Source organism: Notamacropus eugenii, chromosome 6, assembly GCF_028372415.1.
Source record: "Notamacropus eugenii isolate mMacEug1 chromosome 6, mMacEug1.pri_v2, whole genome shotgun sequence".
NCBI classification, from domain to species: Eukaryota; Metazoa; Chordata; class Mammalia; order Diprotodontia; family Macropodidae; genus Notamacropus; species Notamacropus eugenii.
Genome location: NC_092877.1, coordinates 165,629,213 through 165,651,414, shown reverse-complemented (window position 1 = coordinate 165,651,414; position 22,202 = coordinate 165,629,213). Strand labels below are relative to the sequence as shown.

The following is a 22,202-nucleotide window of genomic DNA, read 5'->3' as shown; positions in this document are numbered from 1 at the left end:
TTCCCTTTCACTTTGGCATCTGCACACATTCTTGGCTATACGCAATAGAGAAGCAAAATGAAATGCTGAATCCACACAAGTTTGTGAAGTGGCTGCTGTCCTACTAAGTGCTTCCCTTGGCCTTGTTCATCTCACCATTAAAGAGCTCCCCATGCCTTCATTGCATATTTCTATTGTTTGTCTTTAAACTCAAGTTTTGTGTTTTGATTACGCCCTCAAAGAATGGTGCAAGTCATTTGGACTCTAAGCCCAAGTGTGTGTAAAGTCAGCAAGCCAGTTGTTAGAAAAAAAAAGATGTTAGATAAACTTTATGCCAGATGGTGTGTAGCCATTGTCTTCCATGAAAGACTGCAATTTTGGGTGGTCACAGCAACCTACCCCCAGTTTCATCTATTTTCCATTTCAATGTATTAATATTTGCACTTTTGACTTTTGGGCCATTTTCTATGAATGTTCCCCCTGTGAAAGCTGAGGATTGTATACACACACACACATCTATATAGATATACATCTATATATGTGTAAGTTGTATGTGAGTGTATGTGTAGCTTTGTGGCATAGTGTATAGAGAGCTTTTTGTACAGAAAGTTATGAAGATTTTAATTTGAGTCCTGAATCAGATGCTCACTAGCAGTATGCTAGAGTAGGAAAAATCGTTTAAATCTCCTCCCTTCAGTTTTCTTATCTGTAAAATGTTGCCAGTATCTATCTCATAATTGTAAAGATGAAATGATATAAGCTATGTGAAGTGCTTTGCAAATTGCTATATAAATGTTTATTTTTAAAATAATATTTATTAATTATAAATCTTATTATTTTATTATGATCTTGGACAGATAATACAAATGAATAATTAAATAGGACTAGAGCTGGATGGATTGCCTTTGAGAAGTTACAAACTTTGTTTAGTGATCCTAGGATTTTTTCCAAAACAAAAGCATATCTTTTTTAATATCAATATTATTTGGGTAATATATGCAGGAGTGAATTATGAAATATTACACTTTGAAAAATTGAAGTTTAGGCTCATCCAAAGAGCAGTGAAGAGTTTCATAGAGGGTGTGAGTAGGTTACAACACATTACAAACAATGAATTACATGGGAAAATTGATATGTCATCAAATATATTAATAAAAAAGGAAATGGGCTATTTCCACAGTAAGAATGAGGGATGAACAGTGGACAGCCTTTTCACTCCATTGGCCACTTCTTTGTGTTGAGAGAAAGCAAGGGAGTTCACATATGAAAACTTTATGGGAGGACAAGAATGAGAGTCACACAGGATGGGTAGGTATGGATAAATGGTGATCTGTATCCTCTAATAAAGTACCATTTTGACAAGAATATAGATATATCAGACAAAGTATACTCTGATCTCCCATCTTATCATTTGATTATTCCTTCTAAATGTTGAGATCACAATTCATCATTATCTGCCCCATCCTGCATGACTCTCATCCATGTCCTTACATATAGTCTCTCCAGGGACTTTTTTTTTTTTATGTATAGAAAAGGTACCTGTAAATGGTGCATCATCATTTAAGATAGACTCATAAAAGGCAACATCATGAGTATACTCAGGAGATTTTATGTCTTTTCTGTGTTCCAGAAAGGTTGTGTGTGAATCAGTTTTCAGTAAATTAAGTCATATTTCAAATTCACTAAAGCAATCCCATGCAGGTAACAGAAAAAAAAATACGTAGTTTGGGTATTGTATACTGGATAATCTTCAAAAATAAGGCAGAGAGATAAAAAAGATTTAAAGTTACACTGAGACTTAAATGTTCGAATTTTCTCATAAATAAGTAGCAACATATATTTAGATTCTTAATAATAGGAGTGATAACTTTTAGCCTGATATTTTTAGGTAGAGCATTGTCTGGCAGAAAATTCTATACATGACAAATAGAAAGATCTATCAATAGAGGAAAAAAATTCTAAACCCTGAATAGTTCAACACACAGACTACACATAAGGAAATTATTTGTGCTTCTTGCTCTCTTGTAAGTTTTTGCATTCTGAAGCATTGCTATATTTGGCATTAAGCGCTAAATAGATGACCCAAAGGACTAAAAAGACACATCAAACAGATATTGCTTGTGTTAACAGGACACCCCATAACTTGTTTTCAGTTTGTGGAAGATGTGTTAGGAATCTTAAAAACAAGTGCTGCTAAGGTGAGAAAATGACATCATATAAGCAATTTATACCACAATGATGTAAAGGAAAGCAACTTTCAAAGACGCAAGAATCTTGGTAAGTGAGTTGACTGATCATAACTCTAAAAGCCTAATACAACCTATTTCCTGACAGAAAGGTGATGAATGAGATCATAATTCTACAGCACAGCCAATGTGTGAATGTGTTTTGTTTTCTTACATTTCTTCATTATAAGAGAGGATTTATCTTGGAAGAAGGAGAAGTTTTATTTGTGTATTTTGGGGGGGTTTGCTTTCAGTGAGGAGTGAGTGTGTAGTGACAGAGAGAGAGAGAGAGAGAGAGAGAGAGAGAGAGAGAGAGAGAGAGAGAGAGAGAGAGAGAGAGAGAGAGAGAGAGAGAAAGAGAGTGTTTTTTAAAATATACAGAAGAGATCCTATTGTCACCTTAAACCATAGTGGTGGGGGTGTGAGGGTGTGGCGGAAGCCAATTTATTTCAGCCAAGAGAGCCAGTTATTACATTTTCAGTATGAGCATTTACTTCTACTCTAAAATAGGCAAATGCTACGTATCACTGCTTGATTTATTGTTTTATTGATTGTTTAAACCACATGTGGCCAATGGACTAAATGTAGCCCATAACACTTCAGAGTGCCACTGAATCAGATGGAAAAAAATGTGATTGTGAAACACAACAAAATAAATAAAAATACTATAAAACATAGATCATATTATATTATATAATAGTCAATGTGTGGCCAGCAGGAATCTTTGTTTAAGGATTAGTGGTCCTTACTTTTATTTGAATTTGGCACCATTGGTTTTGACTTAAGAAAGTGATGGGAGAAAATTATAATAATGCAGATTAAAATTACAAATGGGTTTTGTGTACAAGTTTGTTGGACAGCCAGTTGCTAAATATTTACCAGCACACTCAGGTTAAATTTAATAGAGAAAAAAAATTGTATGTGGTAGGTTCACAGTTTTCTGTTTTTTTGTTCTTTTCATATGGCAGTGTTTATGCCTGTCAGTTTTGATTAAGTTCATAATAGGCAAAGAAATGTGGAGTGTGGGAATGGAAGTGGGGGAAGAAAGGTTTAATTTATAACTGATTAGAAGATTGGAGACCTGAGGATATCAGAGTTTTTCTCACTTACTCTACTTCTAATTTAGCATCTTACTGTTAGAAAAGTAATTTGTTCTACTTTATCTCCCCCTTTTAGTCAAAAAATGGGTAGTGCTTGCCTTCTTGTGCGTGGTAATATATTATATATTTCCTAGAACTTGTTTTGAGCTCTTTGAAAGAAAATATTATTATCTATTATCCATTAGGTTACATTTATATAGAACTCTGAAAATTGTTAAGTGTTATATAAATGTGACCTATGTTATGATGGAGGAGGAAAAGGAGGGATGAGAGAAAAACTTCAGAGTAGGGAATTCTCAGTGCAGAAATTTCTCTCACAGATTAAAATCCGCAAACCATCTACCTGCAACTTATGTGCTGGAGGAACTGAGAGGTTAAATAACTTCCAGAACGTCAGTATGTGTCAGAGGTGGGTTTTCAATTCACAGCTTTTAGAATCCAAAGTCAACTGTTCCCTCCATTATCTTACACTTCCCCTCCATCAATATTTGGACAAAATTTTAAAGGTAACACTGGTACTCAACTTCCTAATTCCATTTTCATTTGTTATTTTAAAACAAATATTGATTAACTCTCTGTGACTGTGTTTTTAAAAAGGTGAATAGTGTTAAGTTCAAAGTCTATTTATTTTAACACTAATTAGTTGGTTAATTTACCATACTGTTTTCTAACAAAGCCTTCTTTGCACAGGTGGCCAAGGAAAAGTTGCATTTACCTTTAGGGTAGCAGATAATAATGGTTGCCATCAGATGGGGCTGTCAATAGAAGTCACATTCCTGAATGAAAAGAATTATTAGAAAATTCTGATGGAATCCCAGGTGCTATTTCTAGGGACCCACAGGGAATATACTTACCAGTTAAAGAAAATAGGAGTTAAAATAGTATGTTGTCAAAATAGTCAAGAGACTGTTTTGTCAACTTGAAGCTTTGTGAGATGTATTGTTCACATGGATTTCTACTCAGTTATTTCTCAAATTTTATCATTTCATTTCTAACAAAATCACTGAGTTCTCCAAACTTGGTAATTAGAAAATATCTATTATTCCGTGCAATGTAACTTCATTGCTTTAAAGTTCTTATTCTTAAGATATATAACTTGCTTTGAAGTGGTAGTATTGTTTCCATTTTTATTAAAAAGTAAAAGAGAAATGGGCAATAATACCCTGTTCAAGCATTTGCAGGGTAGTTATCATTAAAGGAGTATCATTTTCCATGATTTAGACCTTCTAACAACTTTCCTATATGTTTAAGGAAATCATGGGGACAAGGGTATAGTACATGTGTGAGTGGCTATATCACATAATGTCTATAGTCAATTTATTATATCAATTAATAATATTTTAATATCACATAATAATCTGTTATTACTATATTAAATCTGAGATGGTCTCTACGAAGAATGAGAGATACTGGTGGTAGGGCCCACTAATCGAAGTGATGGCTCAAATTGAGACTGTTCCCATAAGACATATGAGACAATTGTTTCATTACTTTATGTCATATTTTATGCTGACAATGACATCTTAGAAGGAACTCCATAACTGTGGCTACACATGGCTTTCAGGTGAGTTATCTTCATCAATTAAATTCCTCAGTTATTTTAACCTTTTATAGACACAGTCCATGGATATACTTAGTTGTATATTAAATATTCGATATAAAGGTCAAGTAAAATCATCAGCTGAAATAATTATCTTTTCATCATAAAAATCTAGCACAAATAGGGAATGAAAGGTATGTACATCAATTTTTAGCTAGCCCTGGGAAAAGAAAAGGAACAAGAGAAGATCACATGGGTCAGATGGTGTGTGTGTGTATGTGTGTGTGTGTGTGTGTGTGTGTGTGTGTGTGTGTGTTGTGTGCAAAATTAATAGATAGACAAGAATAATCCAAACAACTCAAGGAATAACATAGAATAGTGGGTAGAGCACTGTTTTCAAATTTTGCTCTAGGCACTTACTGGTCATATGACCCAAGCAAGTCACTTAACCTCTATGGAAGATATTAAGGATACAAAAACATCAAAAATCAGTTTTTGCCTTTAAAAAGTTTATATTCTACCTGAGGGAGGAGCACGAAACCTGTTTACAGAGAAATGAAAGCAAGAAAAATTGAAGGTGAAGAACACTAGCAATTAGGAAAATGGGGTAAACTTCAGGGAGGGTGGCATCTAAGGAGCATAAAGATTCTGAGAAATGGAGAAGAGAAAGGGTTACATTCTAGACTTGAAAGGTAGCCTAGGCAAAGTAATGGAGGTGGAAAATAGAAAATTAAGTTAAAGAGAGAGCTAATATGCTAATTTGGCCAAAAAGTACTGTTGTTCAGACCTATCTACCTCTTCATGACCCCATCTGGAGTTTTCTTGGCAAAGATCCTGGAGTGGCTTGCTATTTTCCTTATGCGGCTCATTTTACAGAAGAGGAACTGAGGCAAACAGGGTTAAATAACTTGCTCAGGGCCATACAGCTAGTTAGTGTCTGAGGCTAGATTTGAAATATGAAGATGTCTTTTTTAAAATTATTTTATTTGTTTTCAGTTTTCTACAATCACTTCTATATATCTTAGATTTCCTTTCCCCTCCCTCTTTCCTCCCTCCCTGAGACAGTGTGCAATCTTATATAGGTTCTACACATGCATTCTTATTAAATACATTTCCACTTTAGTCATGTTGCATAGAAGAGTTAAAATGAATGGGAGAAACCATAAAACAAAACAAAACATAACACAAGAAAAGTGGTCTGCTTCATTCTGAGATCCAATTCTATAGTTCTTTCTCTGGATGTGGAAGGCATTTTGCCTCAAGACTCCATTGGAAATTTTTTAGGTCCTTTCATTGCTGTTAAGGACTAAGTCTACCAGAAAAATTTCTCACACACTCTGGTTGTTGCTGTGTACAGAGTTCTCCTGGTTCTGCTCCTTTGCTCAGTATCAGACCATGTAAGTCTTTCCAGGTCTCTCTGAAGTCTTCCTGTTCATCGTTTGTCATAGCACAATAGTATTCCATTACATTCATATACCACAAGTTGTTCAGCCATTCCCCAATTGATGGGCATCCCCTTGATTTTCCCACTCCTGGTACAAAGGTTTTTATTCCACCTTTGATAGCTCAGGTGGTAGAGCAGAGGATTGTAGAGGGAAAGGATGAGTCTTCCTGATTCTAAGCCCAGTGCTCTATCTACTTTGCTGCCTAGCTACTCTTGAAGGGAAATAATGCAAAATAAGGTTGGGAGGTAGATTAAAGCTATTTCTTGGAGGGAATATATTTCAGACTAAGGAGTTTGTTGTCTTTTGTCTAGAGGCAATAGGGAACTGTGATGATTTTTAAGCACCAAAATGTCTTAGAACTGAGAGGTAACTCATGGATGCTAAAATCACAGCATACATTAGATTATAAATTCCTTGAGGGTAGGTTCTGTCTTTTGCCTCTTCTTGTATCCCCATTGCTTAGTATAGTGCCTAGGTGTGTAGGTGCTTAATAATTATTTATTGAATCGAACTGAATTTCAGCAAGACATTTAACAATATTATTTCAGTGACATCTGTGAACAAGGAGAAAGAAGCAATGTGTCTTGGATGGTAGTGAATTTAGAGGAATTTTTCACCAGTGGAATGACTTGACAGGAAACATTGATGAATGAAGCATTACTGCTGTAGAGAGAGAGGTCTCTAGTGTTAAACCACAGGGCTCTTTTCTTGATCCTGTTTTATCACTTTTATCAGTAACCTGAATGAATAATCGAATATAACATAACATAATATATATGAATATATGGAATAATACAATATATATAGACTATGTGTTATACCCTACATACAGTCTGTAAAGCTGTACCTTACCTCCAATTTTTTGGCTATTGCCCTGGAATGGAGGGATGAGGGCAGGGGTAGTGGAATTGTTGATCAGATTTCACAGCACTAGTACATATGCAGAACATCCAGAGTGTGGAGAAGAATTAGGGATTAATCTTCTCTGACTGTTAATACACCAGATTGTTACCTTGTTAGGGTTCTTGACTTTCTTAGCTATGAAAACAGCTGCCATTAATTTACCTCTTGTGTATAATTTTTATTTTAGAGAGATCTGAGTGGTCAGGAGTGTCTAGAAAATGTCTAGTGTTTCTTGTTGGTAACTTGACTTAGAAATTCCATCTTGTGCATTCCTTATCTGTGCCTTTCCCTGTATCTTCATAGAGGATCAGTTTCTGGAGGCCTTTCTCCAACTCTTTTAATTACAAAAATACATGAGCCACGCTTAGATTTGTACCTGTTGATTCTTTCTCCCAATTACTTGACTTATCAGTCTCCTTTTCTCCTACCTTGCCTTAGAAAAGCCATGTCACTTCTTGAAACCTTATTCTTCTCATCTGGAAATTGGTGGGAGGGGTTTAAACTGCAGTTGGTAAGCTCTCAATTCCTTTCCACTTCTAAACTCTATTATTTTATGTCTTTTATGTTCAGTTGTTTCAGTCATGTCCAACTCATTGTGACCCCGTTTGGATTTTCTTGGCAGAGATTTTAGAGTAGTTTGCCATTTTGTCCTCCAGTTCATTTTCCAGATGAGAAAACTGAGTCAAACAGAATGTAGTGACTTTTCCAGGGTGATACAGCTAATATGAGTCCAGATTTGAACTTAGGTCTTCCTGACTCCAGGCCCAGTACCCTAGACACAGTGCCACTTAGCTGCCATGTATTGTACACCATTTCCTAAATGGCACTCTTATCCAGTAGGTTGACTTTGATCTGAGTGAGGGAGGACTGTGAAAGGGCACCAGCCTTACTTTCTCCTCCAGAGCCTTCTGTGTCCAATGACCAGATATTCAGGATGACTGAAGATGCCCAAGGATGCAGTGGGAGACCCTGGCCCTTTTAAGCTAAGGTCTTTTCAGGTTCTCATTTTGAGAGAGGCAATACGCATTCAATGAACAGGCCTCTTAAAGCAGTGACTCAAGGGATGGGCCCTTTACACAAAAAAAAAGAAAAGGAAAAAATAAACAAACTGACAGGGGAAGACCCCTTGGGGTTGCTGGCCAAAAGAGAAACAATTATTATTTACCTTCATTCTGAGCCAGGAGGGCCCCCAAAATAACCATTAAGTGGTGCTTGGGCAGGGATCTATTTTTCTCCAATCCATGAGAACCAGAATGAATTGAGTTTAAGGCTTGGTCTTTGAGAAAGAATTCTAGCCAATAAACCCCAAGTTAACTAGGTAGCTTTTAGTCATCAAAATTTACCTTCCTTTGGGCAGAACACCCTCAGGTAAGAAGAGAGGAAAGGAGAAGAGAGAAGGAGAGAGTAGTAGAGAAGAAAGAAGGGGAGGAAAGGGGAAGAGAGGGGAAGAAGACAAGCTGAGTTACCCAATTGGAACTGGCTGGCTGGGTCCCCATACAGGCAGCTCAGACTACTCACAGGTTGTGGCTTATTCTTTGTTCCAGAAGAGGACCAGGAGAGCTGAGAGATGATAACATGACTTGCAGCTGACTTTGATTTGAGTGAGGGAAGGCTGTGCAAAGTCACCAGCCTCACTTTCTCCTCCAGAGCCGTCTAGCTCCTATGGCCAGATATTGATAATATACTCCTGAATCAAGAATTAACTGCTTCAGGGGAAAAAAATGAATCCCTTCAAATTGTTGTCAGGCTCTATTTCAGATTTTGCTCCTGGCAATTTTCAAATGTTTAATCCAGAAAAATCACTTCTCATTGGGACTAAGTTTTCTCATGTATGATGCATGAAGACACTGGATTTTAGATGATTTCTAAATGTCCTGTGCAATACCTGATCTTAAGGATTTGAGAAAGAATGGGAATTTTGAATGACTATTCATTTTTTTCTTACAGAGTCAATGATATAAGAGGGAGACATGCTCCAAGTAGGGGTAATTTTTATTGCCCTGTGCATAGAGATCAATGCAAAGCCATGCAAGCTATTATTCATCTGACACAGTAAGACACATCTACCCAACATGGGATTGCAAGTCTGAAGACCTAAATATTAGTTTTGGGTTTGATTGCTCTGGATCCTTGAGCAAGTCACTTAACTTTCTAGGACCTCAGGCTCCTTATCTGTAAAATGGGTCACCTGTACTAGACTATCTCTACAGCTACCTTTGAATTCTCATTTTTTATTATTGCTGTTGTTACTATTATGTGTTATTATTATTATTGACAACTTGTAATTTCAAAAAGAGATGCTTCATTGGAAATATTAAAGAAAATATTGCATTATTTCAAATTTATATTTAATTTCTGATGAGTAGTTCTTGCTTCTTGGTTCCTTTATTATTAGATGGGAGTGTAAAATAACAGCTTCAAAATGTCGGTAAATTCAATGATATTAAATAATTTCAGAGTCCATGGCATTTAAAAGTATAGATTAAATTTAAAAATCCATATTCATCTTACTATATACTGGCTAATTTTCCCTTTTAGACTCAAATTCAATGTTAATTTAGGATTCTAGAATAAATTCAATTCTATCTATTTTACTATCTATTATGTCTCTCTCTTCTTTCTACCTTACTATCTGTCTATCATCTATTTGTGAATCTTTTTGGTAACAAGGTTTATTCTCTGACTGACAGGTAATCACTAACCATGAAGCAAAATGTGGGTTATATCAAATTAACTATTCTTCCAAAAGAGCTGATGCTTCTGACCAGAATTTTTGTTTTGTTTTATTTTCTGAAAAGGAGTTATTTTTATTTTGATCACTAGGGGAAAAGGTGAGAGATACTTATATTAAAGTTCCTGGGGATAAGCTCTCAAAGAGATCCTTAAGCTGGGTTTGGGAGGGAGAAAGATTAAGGGGATCTTTGAGGGGATGTTAGCTGGGAGAATGTTTTGTAATCTGTAGGGGACAGGAACTGGACCTGTGATTTCCTTCGTTTGGGAGTTCTGGTAAGGTATTTTCTCATAATAAGTCGAAACTTTGTCTGTGAATCAGAGTCTTGGGGAGTTGCCTGGGGGTGCATAGAGGTTTAACAGCTTACCCAGGGTCACACAGACAGCGCTGTGAGAAGCAAAATTTGAATTCAGCTTCAAAGCCATATCTTTTCTATACCTGATGCTTCTTGTACCCTGTAAAAGATGATAGAAATTGAATATACATATAAATATAAATATAAATCTCTTATAGTGGGAGCACTATAACCCCAGCACACAATACAAATGGATTTTGATGGAGGGTGGGGAGTAGTTCAGGACAGAACTATACTTTTTGAGGACGACAGAGTTCTGTCAAGCACCTTCAGACCTTCCTTACTGTTGGCTTTCCTTTTCTTTCTTAAAAAATCAGTTACTTAGTTCAGCCAATATTTTGAATATTGCATTGAATATTAAGGAAAAATTGTTTCTAACAATGAGGTCTTTGTAAATTTCTTTTTATAGAATTTGTCAGTAGGATTAGTCCAGAGGTACTAACCCAAGATACAAAGTGAGACATTTTCTTTTTGGACATGTTCAGTGTAGAAATTTGTTTTGCTGGACTATGAATATTTGTTACAAAAGTTTCCTCTTTGGAGGTGGGAGATGGAATCAGATCAGGGGTACACTGGAGCTGGCTCTGAGCCAAAGATTAAAGTTTCAATGTAAAATTTTCATTTATACCTCAGGAAGTGACACATGCTAAACATAACAAAATTAGATTTGTTATTTTGTTGAATTTGAGACTTAAAGAGATAGAGAAAAAAATAATGCAGGTTAAACTTAAATGTTTATACATTTTTTGAGAGACAGTTGGTAAACATTTTACCAACACAAAACTTGAGGGTAGGGAGAGAAAACAGTTTTTTCTTAAGTATAAAAAAAATTTAAATGGAGTATGATAAGCCTAGAGGCACCAACAGGAGAGTCTAGGGATCTTAGGAAGTAACAAGATCAGAAAGATAATAGTAGCATCCAGGAGGCATCTAAAGTCTTTTGTCCAATAAACAACCAGAGGGTTCCAAAAGTAGAAAAGGAAACATTGCAAATCCAAGGCCAAATTATTGAAGGAATTTATTTGCTTGGAAGGTCTCCTGATTGGCATCTACTTTCTAATATCTATGCTGGCCTACACCTAGGAGCCTGTCTTGTGGCTAGGACTGCTGGATGTGTGTCCTTGTACAGTTAGAAAATAAAACTGTTTGTCTTAGGTTATCAAAATAAATTCCATAAGCCCAGAGCCTGCTCTCAGTGTTTTATTTCAATTGTTGAAGAGGAAAATCAAAACTTCAAATTGGATTTTCTTAATTCCACTGGTAAAGACGAACTAAACCTCTTAGAATGTAGTCACTACACTATTTCCACAAAGCAAATTAATCTCAAACATTGGCTTCTTCTTCCTGATTACTCCTTTTTATGCTACTTAACTTTTTCACACAATTAAATAGAAAGTTTCCTTTTCCTGCAATAGAAGGCCCATCATCTTAATATATAGATAATGTTTCCGCTGGCATTCTTATACTTATAAGCAGGTTATAAGGATGTGGGTGGGGGAGCAGAGAGATACAATGCCTTTGCTTATTTGTCTCTCATTTCAGTGATTGATGTAATAACCATAAAATTTATCCCACCTGAGAGTTAGAGGGCCCAAAAGGTTCAGACATCCCAGGAGCCCTTCTCTTCCCCTCTACTAGTCCCTCATTCACATCCCAATGCACTGAGCTCTTTGCTTAGCACATAATAAGCACTTAATCAAAACAGTTTCATTTATTCATCTGATTGAGATGATTGGCAGTGATAGCAAAAAAAAATGGTGGAAGTGAATGGATTGGCTATGTTATATAATCTGACGTGTTTAGGGTTAGGCTGAAAAAAAAGTAGTTGAATTTAAGATACTACTGCTGAACATAGGTTAGTGCTTAGAGGAATTTTACCTGATCTAGTATCCTGCTTTCTGACAGGAGAATGATTAACACTTCAGTAATTTCCTTCATACTTTGATGGATTAGTCACTTTAACATAACAGATAGAGTACTGGGCTTAGAGTCAATAAGCCCTAGATTCAAATCCTGTGTCCAACATTTATAGTATAAATGAAGTCACTTAATCATTTAGCACCTCAGGCTGACTCCCTAGGACTCATCTCCTCCCAAAATGGCAGTTATTTATACCAAGGACTTCATAGATCTTTTGCATATTTACATACACAAGTTGATAGTTCCATGAATCCATTGTCCTATAAGTGGAGTATATGTATCCATGTCCTCATTAGTGTGAACTCCATGGATGAAGATGTGGATCCACTAACGTCTTCTCCTTCAGAATCATTCTTGCATGTATCTTTCTAAAAAAAATCCACCCAAAATATTTGCAACCTTTCTCCAGCTCTTTTAACATTTTGTGGTTACCAGTGCAGCATTCTAGACTGTTTATTTGGTACTCCTCACTCTTAATACTGACTGGTTCACCACCTATTATAATAATATGGGTCCTTGAAAATATCTTTCATGATGCTTCTCATACGCAGTTTGTTATTGGAAAATACGTGCAGCCACACACCATAGTGAGGAGACCAACTTGATTTCAGTTCTAGCTTATGACCCATCCTGGCTCAGTGACTCTAAAATTATAGCTTACAAATTGAGTTTTTGAGCTGCATTGGTGAAGAAAGTTGCTACATGGAGAATTCACTATATTTATAAAAGTAAAAGTCTTTTGGGGTCACCTGCAGTTGTAATTCTGAGATTTTTTCCTGCAGTATCTAAAAAAAAAACTTTCACCAATACCCAATATACTTAGTTCCTTATAAAGAGGATAAACATGTGTAAATTATTTCCCTTTATCTTATATTTCCCCATGTACTTTTCTCTTTTGTTCAGTCTTTTTGATTCATACTTCAGCTTGTCTGTTGTCCCCTCATAAGATTCTTTGTGTCCAAAGCAATATTTTTTCTTTTTCTTTACTTGGATTTATTGGTACTTTTAAAAACAAAACATGCTTCAATCAATTTTTGATTGAACCCTTCCAAGAAAAAAAAATAAGAAAATTGACCAACATCCAATAGTATATGCAACATTCTACATCTATGATGCCCTCTCCCTCCAAGGGAGATGGTCATATAATTTAGCATATCTTCCCTATCTTCTTCCTTTTCTTTTAAAAAACCCACCTCACAGTTTCTTTATCATCAAAGTATAGCCATTTTCTTCCCCCTTACTGTGGCCAGCTGGCTTCAAAACATCATTCACAGTGGAACAGTCTGAGACCAGCTGAGGGTGAGTTTCCTCCTCTCCATGCATTGCTCAAGCAGTTGGTCTGTCCAATCCCAGGAGTTTGTTACTATAGATAGTTCTTTTGTCAGTTGGTAGTCACCAGTTAACAACTGATACTTAATAGAAAACATGGCAAAAGCTGTGTGTTAACATAACTAATGTGTAAAGATGATTAATATGATTGTACATGTATAACATATCAGATTGCTTGCTCTCTTGGGAGGGAGAAGGGAGAACAATTTGGAACTCAAAATCTTATAAAAGTAAATGTTGAACATTTTCTTTACATGAAATTGAAAAGAATAAAATAATATTAAGTGGGGAAAAAAAGTTATGTGCTTCCTAGTGCCTTGTATTTTTCAATGTTGAGGCTAAAATTGAACAGTTCAACAAGTTGAAATATTTGTACATTCATTCTCCCTCATAACAAAATGTCTTTTTGCTATCCTCCACTTCCCTACTCCCATCCAATCTAGTGTCAATTCCTTTCTACAGTGAGCAAACAAAAACAATTTTAAGTTTAATGATGTGACAGTAATGAACTATATTGTGGTTAACCTTATGGGCTATAAAATAACACTTTTTTTCTTAATAATAGCTAACCTTGATACAAATATAGTTCTGAGGAAGAGTCAAAACAGAGAAAAAAAATTATAGACCAATTTCTCTAATGAATATAGATGTAAAAATTTTAAATAAGATATTAGCAAAAAGAATACAGCAGATTATCACAAGAATAATACATTATGATCAGGAATTATACCAGGAATGCAAGACTGGTTCAATATTAGGAAAACTATTAGTATGATTGATCATATCAGCAGCAAAGCTAACAGAAACCACATGATTATCTCAATAGATGCAGAAATGGCTTTTGACAAAATACAACACCAATGCCTATTGAAAACACTGGAAAGCCTAGGAATAAATGCAACTTTCCATAAAATAATTAGCAGTATCTAACTAAAACCTTCAGCAAGCATTATATGCAATGGGACAAGCTTGATGCATTTCCAGTAAGGTCAGGGGTGAAACAAGAATGTCCATTGTTACCACTATTACTCAATATGGTACTAGAAATGTTAGCTGTAGCAATGAGAAGAAAAAGAAATTGAAGGATTTAGAATAGGCAAAAAAGAAATTAAGTTATCACTCTTTGCATATGATATGATGTATAGAGGGAATCCCAGAGAATCAAATAAAAAACTACTTGAATTAATAAACAACTTTGGCAAAGTTGCATGTTAGAAAATAAACCCACATAAATCATCTATGTTTCTATATATTACTAACAAAGCCTAACAACAAGAGATAGAAAGAGAAATCCCATTTAAAGCTAAGGTAGACACTACAAAATATCTGACAGTCTACCTGCCAAAACAAACCCAGGGACTATATGAACACAATTACAAAACACTTTTTGCACAAATAAAGTCAGATCTAAGTAAGTGGAAAAACATCAGTTGCATGTGGGTAGGCCAAGCCAATATAATAAAAATGATAATTTTAGCTAAATTAGTTTATTTACTCAGTGCCATACCAATCAAACTATCAGATAATTATTTTCTAGAGCTAGAAAAAAATAACATCAATATTCATCTGAAAAAACAAAAGATCCAGAATATCAAGAGAACTAAAGAAAAGAAATTCTAGGGAAGGTGACCTAGCCCTGACAGATCTCAAATTATATTATAAAACAGCAATTAACAAAACCACTTGGTACTGGCTAAGAAACAGAGGGGTAAGTCATTCCCCAATTGATAAATGGTCAAAGGATATGAACAGGCAATTTTCAGAGGAAGAGGTTAAGGCTATCTATAATCATATGAAAAAATGCTCTAAATCACTATTGGTTAGAGAGATGCAAATCAAAACAACTCTGAGGTACCACATCACACCTATAAGATTGGCAAACATGACAGAACAAGAAAATGATAAATGCTGGAGAGGATGTGGGAAAGTTGGAACACTAATTCATTGTTGGTGGAGCTGCGAGCGCATCCAACCATTCTGGAGAGAAATTTGGAACTATGCCCAAAGGGCTACAAAAATGTGCATACCCTTTGACCCAGCAATATCGCTACTAGGACTATATCCCCAAGAGATCATAAAAATGGGAAAGGGTCCCACATGTACAAAAATATTTATAGCAGCACTCTATGTAGTTGCCAAAAACTGGAAGTCAAGGGGATGTCCATCAATTGGGGAATGGCTGAATAAATTATGGTATATGAATGTAATGGAGTACTATTGTGCCATAAGAAATGATGAACAAGAAGACTTCAGAGAGGCCTGGAAGGACTTATATGACCTGATGCTGAGTGAAAGGAGCAGAACCAGGAGAACTTTATGCACAGCAACAACCACAGTGTGTGAGAGTTTTTTCTGGTAGACTTAGATTTTTGTAATAACACAAGAACTTCTTACCAAAAAAAAAAAAAAAATCCCAATGGAGGATCTCAAGGCAAAATGCCTGCCACACTCAGAGAGAGAAATATGGAAGTCACTCACATATTGTAGCAGATCATGTTTGTGTATGTGTATGTGTTTGTGTATCATGTTCTGATTTGTTATACGATTTCTTTCATTTATCTTAGTCTGACTACATAGCATGACTATAGTGAAAATATACTCAATAGGAAAGTATATGTAGAATCTATACAGAATTGTATGCAGTCGTGGGGAGGGAGGGGGGGAGTGAGGGGTAGGTGGGAGGGATAAAATCACAATTGTATGGCAGTGATTGTTAAACATTACAAAATAAAAAAAAAATAAAGCCTTTCTGAGCTACTGTTGTGCTCAGTCACTTCAAAAAAAAAAATAAGACCAGGATACTCAGAATAAAAATAACTGTCATAAAAAAAAAAAAAACAGAGAGGTAGACAAGTAGAATAGGTTAGGTTCTCAAGACACAGTGGTCAATGCATATAGCAATCTCCTGTTTGATAAACCCAAGGACCCCTTTTGGGTCCTTCTTCTGGGATAAGAACTCACTCTTTGACAAAAATTTCTGGTAAAACTGGATAACAGTGTGACATAAACTGGGCATAGACCAGTTTCTGACACCACACACACGAATAAAGTCCAAATGGGTACATGATCTAGGTATAAAGATTGATACTATAAACAAATTAGGGGAGCAAGGAATAGTGTATTTGTCAGATTTATGGAGAATGGAGAAATTTTTGACTAAAGAAGAGACAGAAAACATTATGAAGTACAAAATGGATAACGTTGATTACATTAAATTGAAAAGTTTTTGCACAAACAATTCAGTGCACCCAAGATTAGAAGGGAAGCAGACAACTGGGAAAGTATTTTTGCAACTACCATCTATGATAAAGGCCTCATTTCTAAAATATATAGAGAACTGAGTCAAATGTACAGGAATACAAGCCCCAATTGAGAAATGGTCAAAAGATATGAACAGACAGTTTTCAGAGGAAGAAATTAAAGCTACCAATCATAATATGAAAAATGCTCCAAATCACTATTGATTAGAGAGATGCAAATCAAAACAGCTCTGAGGTACCACATCATACCTGTCAGATTGGCTAATATGACAAAACAGGAAGATGATAAATGTTGGAGAAGATGTGGGAGAATTGGAACACTAATTCATTGTTGGTGGAGCTGTGAGCTGATCCAACCATTCTGGAGAGCAATTTGGAACTATTCCCAAAAGACTACAAAAATATGCATACCCTTTGACTCAGCAATATCACTTCTAGGACTGTATCCCCAAGAGAGCATAAAAATGGGGAAGGGTTCCACATGTACAAAAATATTTATAGCAGCACTCTTTGTGGTGGCCAAAAACTGGAAATCAAGGAGATGTCCATCGATTGGGGAATGGCTGAATAAATTGTGGTATATGAATGTAATGGAATACTATTGCACTATAAGGAATGATGAACAGGAAGCCTTCACAGAGGCCTGGAAAGACTTATATGATCTGATGCTGAGTGAAAGGACCAGAACCAGGAGTACTTTGTGCACAGCAACGACCATAGTGTGCAAGAGTTTTTTCTGGTAGACTTGGAACTTCAGTGCAATGCAAGGACTTAAAAAAACTCCCAATTGTCTTTTAAGGCAAAATGCCTTCCTCATCCAGAGAAAGAAGTATGGAATTTGATTGCAGAATGTAGCAGATCATTTTCTTTTGTATTACATTTTGGTTTGTTATGTGATTTCTCTCATTCATTTTAATGCTTCTATACAGCACAACTATGGTGAAAATGTATTTAATAGGAATGTATGTGTAGAACCTATATAAAATTGTATACTGTCTTGGGGAGGGAGGGGAAAAAATCTAAGTTATATGGCAGTGATTGAAGAACACTGAAAATAAATAAAAAATAATATTAAAAAAAGAAATGATGGAAAGGAAGACTTCAGAGAGGTCTGGAAGGAACTCTATGAACTGATGCTGAATGAAAAGAGAAGAACCAAGAGAACTTTGTACACAGCAACAACCACATTGTGTGAGGAATTTTTTGGTAGACTTAGTACTTTGTTGCAGTGCAAGAACTTAAAAAATTCGCAGTGTTCTCTTAAAGCAAAATGCCTTCCACATCCAGAGAAAGAACTATAGAATTGGATTGCAGAATGAAGCAGACCATTTTTCTTGTGTTATGTTTTATTTGGTTTTATGGTTTCTTCCATTCATTTTAATTCTTTTATGCAACATGACTAAGGTGAAAATGTATTTAATAGAAAGGTATGTGTGGAACCTATATAAAATTGCATGCTGTCTCAGGAAGGAAGTAAAGAGGAAGGGGGAAAAGAGGGGGAAGGAGGGCAAAAAATCTAAGATACATGGAATTGATTGTAGAACACTGAAAACAAAATGGTTTAATTTGAAAAAAACAATAGCTAACAATTATATAGCATTTACTATGTACCAGGCACTCACTGTGCTAAGCACTTTACAACAATAATCTCATTTGATCCTCAGAACAATCATAGGATATAGATGCTGATATTATCCTCGTTTTATAGATGAGGAAACTGAGGCAAAAAACAGTTATGTGACTTTCTCAGGTTCACACCCCTAGTCTTAGATAGAATGAGAACTCAGGTCTTCCTGACTTCAGACACAGACTTCTATATACTGTACCATCTAGCTGCCATCAAGTTTCTCAGTTCCTGAAATAATTTAAATATATCATTTCAAAATTTTCAAAATTGTCTAGTGATTTTTTTTGTTAATGTAATAGAAAAAATATTTCATAAAAAAGAACTACTGTCTTTCACTAGCAGCTTGTCATAGAAAATGTTCCATATGGCATATTTGCATTGCTCTAATTCTCTTAAGTTCTTATAGTAACATTAAAACTTTTAAAATATTATTTTCTTCTAATCCATCAATTTATATTCTATTGGTATTACACTTTCTTTGATATTTCTTTGATTTTACTGTTCTTTTTTTGTTTGTTTCTTAAGGACCTTCGTTCTCCATTCTGATATCAAAGTCTCCCTTAGTGGTCTATTTCAGTGGTTTACTGATATTTATATTTATCTCCTTTTAATCTCTTCGCAAGGTATTGATTTCACTGTCACTGGAGAAGCTCAAGCAGGGACCAGAGAGTTTGTCAGGTAAATCGTAGGCTAGAGTCATGTTTCACACAGTTGCTACAAGAGATAATCCACCTCTGAAGTCTTTTCTGACTGAGATTTGTATCATGGATAGAGTAGCAAAGAGCATCGTTTGAATCCTGCCTCAGACACTTACTAGCTGTATGATTCCAAGCAAGCCACTGAATCTGTCTTTGACTCATCGGCTTCCTCTATAAAATATGGATAATAATAATACATATTTCACAAGATTATTGTGAGGATCAAAAGAGGCAAAGTATAGAAAGCATTTTACAAAATGTAAAGCACCATATAAAAGTTAGCTGCTACTGTCACTGCCACCATCATTACCATGACTATTTCTGCTTCTGATAATACTACTACTACTACTACTACTGCTATTGCCACCACCATTACTGTTACTACAACTGCAACTCCTCCTCTTGTATGTATGACAAGAAATATCCCAGTTAATTTGTCAGTCTTCTTTAGATTATGTTTTATTGTGATTTTTAATATTCTTTTCCTTTTTAAAAAGCTTTAAGAGACTATTTTAAATGTACACATTCACATTCTTCTCTCATGTCTTTCCTGTGAATGCATATGCATGTGTGTATTTTCAGCATGGAAGTGTTTTTCTCTCCATCAAGGTGATATGTGCTTTGAGAGCTGAGATCATGACTATATCTGCATGATGGTAGCAAATGGAACTTAACCAGAAATATAGCCCATTCAATTTGTCATAGCTGGGCAGAAGGCATGGAGAGGAGGGTGGTAATCTGTGAATACCTGTTATACCAAATCAGACCCAATGAGGCTTTGGACGATAATTCATCCTGTTGTGGTGTTGTATCTCTTATCTTTTGTTGTATCTGTATCACTTACTTAGCTTGTTGCCCTCCAAAATTCTGGGACAGGGCTTCAATCACATGACATCATCCTTAGTTCACATGCTCATCATTCTCAGCAGGACTTTTGCAATAACCTCCTAATTGGTTTCCCAGTTTCTAGCCTGTGCCTTCTTCATTCAGCCCTCTACAGAACTGCCAATTATTATTACTAAAGTAAAGATATGATAATGCCTGTCCTTTTAACAAAAAAATCTTCAGTGATTCCTTATTAAGTCTTGGATAAAATATGACATAGTAATATGACCTCCATGCATTTTTTCCAATCTTATTTCTTGTTGATTTGCTTTCTCTTTGTTCCATTCAAACTGGCTAGCTGTTTTCTCAGAAATGCCCCATCTTTAGCCTCTGAGTACTCTCTCCACATCTGCCTTGTAGAAGCCCTGGTTTCCTTCATAGTAGAGGTCATGTGCTATTTTCTGTCAGATATATTGTCTTGATCTTCCTCCCACAGCCATGCCTAGATAGTAAAGCTTCTCTTAAAAATTAAATTTTACTTAAATATACTTCATAATTATAGGATGGCCTAGTGGATAGCTATTCCCTGTAAAGGCATAGCGTGTTGCAGTTCTAGGAAGATCTTGGTTCAGTTTCTGCCTTTGATATTTACTAGCGATTTAACCCTGGGTAAGTTTCTTAATACTCTTGTCAAATCTTGAAACTATATGTTGCTGAGAAGTAATCATCTTGAATTGATGAGAATTTCCTCACCTGGGAGTTCCCTACATCAATGTAGGGACCACAGACCCAGTCCCTATCCTTAATAATTACTTGCATTTGTTTGTGTGGTGTTTCCTCAGTGAAACACAAGCTCCCTGAGGAGAGAGACGGTTTTGTTTTTATTTTTTTACAGGGAGTGCCTTACATAGTACATTTTATGAAGTAAACGCCTAATAAATGTTTATAGAACTGAATATGTGACTATACAAGGGAGGCAATCTGGGCATATTCCATTATGTTGATCAAGCACCATGGGTAGAATCTAGGGAGCTGAATTATTCAGTATGAGGGATGCCATTGACCATCTTCTTAAAACCTTTTGTTTTATCAGAGTACCATTAGGACATGCTCAGTTGTGACTCATGGCTTTGTGCTTGTTTGATGGCCCTAGATGGCTGAATAGGTACAGAAATTCACTCCTGTCCAACAAATAGAGTGAGGTAGACGTAATGCCACTATCAGAACAAGGAAATTTTTGCCCAATTTTTTTCACTTCTGATGAAGTAATGGGACAAGGGAGAGAGCTGTTGCTAAAGTATTTTTCATCAAAATACTTGATGAAAGGAGTCTCATAAATGCAAGTTTATAACATTACTAAAAGTGTTAGGCTGGTATGCATCCTGAGAAAGTGGAGTGTTAAAATACAGAGGGTGCTAAAAGCTTCTTTCATGAAGAATATTTATAGAAACATTAAAAATTAGAGTTCATAGCAATACCCAGTGAGAACTAGGACACACATATAAAGCATGTATGAGTTACTGAAATAATTTTCTTATGTTGTTAAAACATGTTCACTTTTGAAGGCAAAATGGACCAACTTTGGTTTGCGTGCAAAAGCCCCTAGAAAATTAAATGTCCTTTTCCCTCCCTGGAATTCAATTCCAACCCTAAAGTTTAGAATAAAGAAGCACCAATTGAAATAACTCAACCGCATAGAAAGGATTTGTTTGAAATTTAAATCTGATTTTTGATCTCAGAGTAAACAAAGGATATCTTTACATGAGTAATGAGGTAAAGGATTGCAGCAATTATTTAGCTAATTCAAGCTAAAAATCCACCTTTGCTTCCTTCTTATGAATATATCTTGCAGAAGCATTTGAGGGCTGAATTATCTAGATAATTACCTAGTTATGCAGTTAAAGGTGCTGTGTGTAAATATAGTCTCTACATTAATTTTCTAAACATGGTAAGGAGGTGGGGCCAGTACTGCTTTAAATTTTAAGTAATTTTTTTCTCAACATTTAGAACTCACTAGAATGTAAACAGTATTATTTTTAGGCTCCAAGCTCTACTTTAACCTCAGATGAGATAAATTTACTAGGTCTGGATTTTCGAGATTATTGTTTTTGAAGCAAGAAATGACTAGCCTCTCTCTTCAGTGCCAGGCTCTGACCACAGAAGAGGCTTTAGCTTTTAAAATGTATGCATTTGACTACCAAAACTGTTATCCTTCCAAGCTGTGAAATCCACAGATGTTCAGCAGATTTGCAGCTATGATAATAG

The 22,202-nt window shown here is 35.6% G+C and overlaps 1 protein-coding gene across 4 annotated transcripts in view; it reads left to right on the top strand.

Annotated features, from left to right (window-relative positions):
* Window positions 1–22,202, top strand: part of MARCHF1 (membrane associated ring-CH-type finger 1) — a 663,012-nt gene that overhangs the window by 25,091 nt on the left and 615,719 nt on the right. Inside the window, exon 1 of one of the 4 annotated variants that reach the window (XM_072621553.1) lies at window positions 16,215–19,092. The exons of the other annotated variants lie outside the window; for them this stretch is intronic. The gene's annotated coding sequence lies outside the window, so the exon portion shown is untranslated. Of the gene's footprint in view, window positions 1–16,214; window positions 19,093–22,202 lie in introns of those variants that run through there. 4 annotated transcript variants of the gene reach the window in all.